Here is a 6,640-nt window from a genome sequence, read left to right as displayed (position 1 = left end):
TTTCTTTCTCTTCTCCCTTCTCCTTCTATAAAGTTTGGCTTGATCTTGAAGATTCTTACTCATCAATTGCATTCCTGAACCCTTTTGTTATCTTTGGTTTCAGCCCTGAGAATAAATCTGTTGGTCACACTCTTTAATCAGGTACTTCCAGAGAAAGGATCTGACTGCAGCAATGACAGGAACCAGACTTCAAATGGTTTTCCAGGAACTGAGGAAAATCAAGGTTTTTTTCCTGCAGTTTCTCTAGGATGTGGGTTATAGAGCTACAGCTGTGCGAGGAGAAATTCCAGAACTTTCTCTAGGACTGGTGGGAAGGACTGTTTTTTTCACATGCAGAGGCTTTCACACGTTGCTTTCCATGTGAGCCCAGCTCACCTTATCAGAGACTCTGTGGCATTGCTCATTTGGGTGGGTTATTGTAAGGAAAGATATACAGGAAGAAAATGAAACTCTTTATTTTTATTTCCCCCCCGTGGGCAATGGCAAGATATGTTGACTTTAGAACCTTTATTTCATCCATGAGAATTGCCTTTTCCTTTCAGAAGAGTCCCACCTCCTCAGCTACTGCCCTAAGTACTATTCACTTCCCAATGACCTCAGTCCAAAGGTGTCCTGGGGCATCAGCATGTCTATTTGCCCTGTCCCTAGTCACCGTCAATGAAGCATTAAACAGCACACAGCAGGAACTGCTCCCTGTGTCCCAGCCTGCCTTCCAGTGTATGAAGCTCAAATGAGCCCAGCATCCTGCTGCCCAAAGAGAGAACTAGCATAGTTGTCCAGAACAGGTAGAACATGAATCCAGGTCATACCTAGGCTTAGCTACATAAAGTTTAAAAGAAAAGCCTGTGTCCTGCAACAGTGTAAACAACTCAAGAGTTGTATTCAAGATAAAAATTGAAAAGAGAAACCACAGGAGAGCTACCACTCTTTGTGTGGCCGGTGCCCTCCTCACAAACTTCAGCCATTCCTGGCCTCTACTGCATACTTCACAGAGACTTGCTTCTGCCCAGAAACTCCCTCTAAATCACAATGAATTCCCAGGCTTCATCTGCAGGTAGCATCACAGGTCAGGACCTGATGGAGTCGCCGGCCTCTGGTTTCTGAAAGCAGTCTCTCTGGATCTCTTTCATGCCATATTGTATTCTCTTTTCCATGTTCTACTACTTTAATTTCACTATTTTTCTTTTTTAAAGTTCTGCTATCTGTTAGCAACTTTCACATATATTATTAATGTCCTTCCTGACAACCCTGAATGGGATTTTTAAAATTTTATTTGACTATGTTTAGACAAAGCTTAGTTTGTGGGAGTCACGAAATACATATGCAGAAATAAATGAGAGGCTCAGCACACCAGAATCTGTGTCCAGGCTTCATCTTTGACCATCCCAGGCCACCACAGAGGTCTCCTTTAAGGAGAAATGACACTCAAGCACATATTAAGACTTTTCTGGCGGTCATCATTGGATAGAGCAGAGCCCGAGTCTTGGATTAGAAATACAATAAAGGAAACTTTAAAGACTCCTGAAGGAAGTGGACTATAAAACAATTCTGTTTTGCCCAAAATTACTGTATTGAGTTTCTACTGAACAACTTAGTGAGTTATTACAATTTAAAAAAAAACAACCAAAAAAACAACTAATACTCATTCTAAAGTCACAGAAACAAACTTTTGTTCTCTTGGTTTGTTTTGCACTGTATTCCTTTAACCAATCTAATAGGTTATATTTGTTTTAATTTAAAAAGCCATTAGTCATTTATATGGAAAATAGTGCTAAATAAGAATGATATTTGACTTTCAGTCTGCTGAGCTTAGCTGTGAAATTCATATCTCTTCTATAACAAGTATTGAAAGGTAGGAAAAATCAATTTAATAGACATTAACTAATTGCACATGTATGTCAATGCTTGCATAAATGATGAGTTATAGATGAGCAGTAAGCGTGGTTGCGTGATGGACAGGTAACATTCAGGGTGCTCTACAGATGTATTTCCACTGAGTTAAGCTAACAATTTTCTTTCTGTGAATTTTTAAAGGAACCAATTCCAAATCTTCCAGCTCTGGAGAGAGTGGTATCTTTTAAATTTTTTTCCAACTCATTGACTTTTCTAGCTGTTTCAGTTTCTGCTTGTTCTTTCAAGATTCAATTGCTTTCAGGTCTTCTTTAAGTTCTTGAATTTTTTGTCTGTTTTAGTGACTCCAGATGTTAATGGAAACATAATATTTCGTGGTGTGCTCTGTGGGGCAGGGGTAGGTGCTAAATTTTGGTTCTTGTCACTTATTATTTCCCGCTTTGCAGCTTTCTTAGCCTCACATTTCCTTTGATTTTTAGGCGCTGCTTTCGATAATGGCTTATCATTTCCTGTTTATGATTTCTTATTCTGGGATAGTTTTTCCTCTGGCAGCTTGGAATTGGTGACTAGTTTATTTTTTACAGGTGGTAGTTTACTAACCCTTGGAAATTTAGGTTATTGGATACGTCACTTGGAACTGCTTGGTAAGCTATTTTTGCTGGAAATAGTTCATACAAAAATGGTTGCTGGGACGGAGCTGGCATAATGCCAAAGTTCATACTCGATATTAATGTACAACCTGGGAACATGCATGGTAGTTAAAATGTGTTCCCCATCTGGGCACCAAGCAAAAGATGTAGGATCAGAGGCTACGGCTTCAGAAATAGATTTGTATTTTTTAACAGCCCTTGATTTCATCTGTCCCTCAGATTTCTAAATCTATCTAGCATTAATATATGGCCATGAGGACTAAATAAGCTGCATTTAGAACACAGGGTCACATTTCAGGTTGAAATTGTTGCTTTAGCAGGCACGAAACAATGAATAGCATAAAACTCAGTAAAACTAGAATTCCAAATTACATCATAAATAGGGCTATGTTTTGGAAATTGAATGGATTAGAGCACTTTCTCTATTTGTTGCAAACTAATGTATCATTTAGTTCCTGTAATAGGAAGTTTCTGTCTTGTCAAATCTCTTTTAGCTATTATATTGCAGCAGTAGCTTTTTTATTTGATAGCATCACAACCTTATTAACCTTAGAGGAGTGGCTGTTGCCTAAAGTGGCTACATGAGGTCCGTTAAAATTGAGGTACAGATAAAAACTAACAAATGAAAGTGCACTCTTATGTTTTGGAACATAGAGAGTCCCCTGTGTCCAAGTGATAACACAGTAATTAAATTTTTGGAAATGAAAGTTACTTACAATCTTACTAAAATTGTCTTTAAAGAGGTGAACTTCATTGCTAACATTTCAGGCACAAATAGTTTCATTATCTGACCAAGATAGATATAAATTTTACATTTTTTGATGAAAGACTTCAAGCATATCCCAGTATTCATGTCATAGAACTATAGGTTGAGTCTCCCAGGGGTGCAAACAAGGTCCTGCTCTTACTAAAGATATAGATTTTGTAATATTTCTGAAATTGCCTTGGAAACACTGTGCTTTGTGTAAAATATGCTGGTCCAGTCACTATGGAGTCCTTCTGACCCTCAAATGGGTTCATACACTGGCTCTGGGATCTTGGAAACGCTTCCCCAGCAGAGTGTGGGCTCCATGAGGTAAGGGAGCTTGCTGGTCTCACTCATTACTGATGTACAGCCTGTAGCACAGAGCCTGGCGCATAGTAAGTGCTCAATATACACTTGTTAAATAAACTAACTTTTGTCCCTTCTTTAGCTCTTAGAATCCAATGTGCTTAGTAAATAGCTATTGAATGAAGGATAAATAAATAAATGAATCAAATGCATATTTCCATTGTTAATCCTAATGTGAATGCTCCCCAAGCATGGTATATCAGCACCCGACCACAAGAACACCTCTTCCCCATCTTTCCTCCTGGTCCTATTCATGCAGCAGTATTGTTTACAACCAGGTTTCTTTTGATCAATTCCAAAACAAGAATGAATCATGTGTAGGTGGAAGACATCATGACTGTGAAATCCTGAAATACCTTCCAGCTTGACTTTTTCACTGGAAAAGAAAAGGCTGTGAATGGTGAGCCCTGAATGAGAGAAAAAGTTCTGATTTTCCTTTTCTATGGTTTAGATTGAAACAAAAGTGAGTCCCTGATCTGATCTTACCTCTAATTAGGTCTCCTACTCCTGTGAAAATGCAAAAGGGGAGGCCATACCCGGAAGGGCACAGTAGTTGCAGAACTTTGTGAATCAGTGGGTCTCAGGCCAACCAGAGTCTAGGGCCAGAGTTGCCTAGAAGCTTATCAAGTGGTCAACCAGGCAAGGTACGAGTGGCAATGAAAATGGTTGGATGAATTTGCCTGTCATCTTTCCTTATAGCAGCTTGTCTCTAACCCTGACCATCCTTTTGGAGAATGCTTCTCCTAAGACTGACTGTAAAGTAGATCTCCCCTATGGAATCTGAGGGAGGAAGTGAGCCATGTGGAGACTTTGTGTGTGTGTGTGTGTGTGTGTGTGTGTGTGCGTGTGTGTGTGCGCGCGCTAAAATTTGCTTTATGTCTTGGGAAAAGAACCTCGAGCTTCTTCAATCCCCTTCTATCATATATCCTTGGCAGCTCTGGGAGATATTTTCCCTATTAAGCAAACTAACAGCTGCTGATTTTGGCTATAGTTTGCCTTGTTCAGTTCTTGGGAAGAAAGAAGATGCTCAGCTGTCCTCAAAAGCTACCAGTAGAAATCAGAATAAAAAACACAGAACAGATGGGCCTGGAGGATAGAAACCCCGAGTGGCGCTGTGGGTTCCTATCCTTAGCAGAAAGCTGTGAACATCTTACTGTTAAAGAGTTCTCTTGCCCACGCCTGGTCTAGTGTGCTCACCTCCACACTGCAGGGCTGCATGGTGTCCTCAGGTCTCCTTACATCTGAACTTTCAGAAGAGAAGACCTAAGTAAAGTGGAAGATTACTATGAGGAGACAGTGAGCAAGGCACTGAAAAATTTCTTGGGTCAAAATTCTTCATCCATCATCATCACAGTACCAGTTCTATTATAAATGACTTATTCCTGTGGGTGTCAATTTCTCCACTACTAGGTTCTAATCTGAACCAACTAAAATGGCAGTTCATATTTGTATTATTGTTTTCTATGTGTCAAGCACTAGGGTACAGACTCGCAAGGTCACATTAAATCCTCATCCTATTCTTGTGCTGTACCCATTGTACTGATTATAAAGTTGAGAATCAGAGAATTCAAATAACTTATGTAAAGTAAGAAAGTCAGTGATTGACATTGCTGATTAATCTACCATTGAAAATACTGAAGTGCCAGGATAGACTGTCTACCTGGGAAGACTGATGCCATTTATTCAGTACATATAAATATAAGAAGTATAACAATACATACCAAACCTAACCCAGCAGCAAGATATGTTCATCTACTCTGCATTCAAGGAAAAAAAAACACGCAAAGATGTTCACATAACAAGAATCTCCAAACATTGGCTTGAAATCACAAAGAATATTGCCTTAGGAAACAAAGTTTAGAGTAATAGGATATTCTTTAGAATAAGTAGAATTAATTTTAATGATATGATATTGCAGAAATGGATGAAAGTATTTTATACATAAGTGAAAACAAAACCTTAGAGATATGGAGAAAAAAGTAGATCAATAAAATAAAAGAATGACTTACAAAGCAGAATGAAAATAGATGAAAATTTAATTTGTAAACTGGAAGCTAGCAACAAAGAATTCTTTTAAAATGAAAAAGAAATGGAAAATATTAAAGGATCACTGTGAGACAAGGTGGATTTATTAAATACTTCCAAATTTTGCTTAATTTAACTTGCAAAAGAAAACAAACAGCAGAATTGAAGAAAGGAAATAAATAACAGAAGATAACATTTTCAGAAAAGAAGAAAAGAGCCCTCATATCGAGGCAGCCCACTGGATGTTAGGTAGGACAATAGAAAGTCACATATAAAAAATGTGGTGACATTTCAGAAAAGCAAAATTGTCCTAAAGGCTAACAAAGAAAAACAAAAAAGAATGTCGTTTCTCTAAAAAGGAATGAGCATCAGATTGGAATCATATTTCTCAAAAAGAAAGACAGGATTTTTGAAAGCAAAGTTGTTGGAATATAAGTTTGAACTAGACTCTATTCCCCCCCTAAAAAAAAAAAATTAAATACAAGGTAAAAATAATTAAATACAAGGTAAAAATAAAGCTCTTTAAGAACTCAGAAAGTTTACCAATTAGAAGCCCAATTGGAAATTCCTGAATAATCTATTCCAGCAAAACAAAGTAAAAATATCGATAATTAAATTAAGGAAGACTTGGGATATGGAGAGCAGTGCTTAGCCAAAGAAAGTAATTAATTATAAATAAGTATTTTTTATAAGAGTATTCAATGACAATAAAAACTTGAATTCATAATCTTTTTTTTTAAATTAAGTTTATTGGGGTAACATTGGTTAATACAATTATATACAGGTGTACATTATAATTTAACATCTGTATATTCTCTTGTGTGTTTACCACCCAAAGTACAGTTTCCTTCAGCTACCATATATTTGATCCCTTTTACCCACTTCACCCTCCCCCTACCCCTTTATATTTGACCCCCTTTACCCCATCTACCGCCCACCCCCTTCCACCCCACTAGTAACCACTACACTATAGTCTTCTGATAACTACTATTCTATAATTCAT

General features: G+C 37.7%; 1 pseudogene; it reads right to left on the bottom strand.

Moving 5' to 3' along the window:
* Window positions 1-2,134: 2,134 nt before the first annotated feature.
* On the bottom strand, window positions 2,135-3,153 carry LOC112477017 (annotated as a pseudogene).
* Between the last annotated feature and the right edge of the window lie 3,487 nt (window positions 3,154-6,640).

This window comes from Pteropus alecto, unplaced genomic scaffold, assembly GCF_000325575.1.
Source record: "Pteropus alecto unplaced genomic scaffold, ASM32557v1 scaffold333, whole genome shotgun sequence".
Lineage (NCBI taxonomy): Eukaryota > Metazoa > Chordata > Mammalia > Chiroptera > Pteropodidae > Pteropus > Pteropus alecto.
Note: the sequence above shows the minus strand (reverse complement) of the source record. Positions and strands in the feature narration are given on the sequence as shown.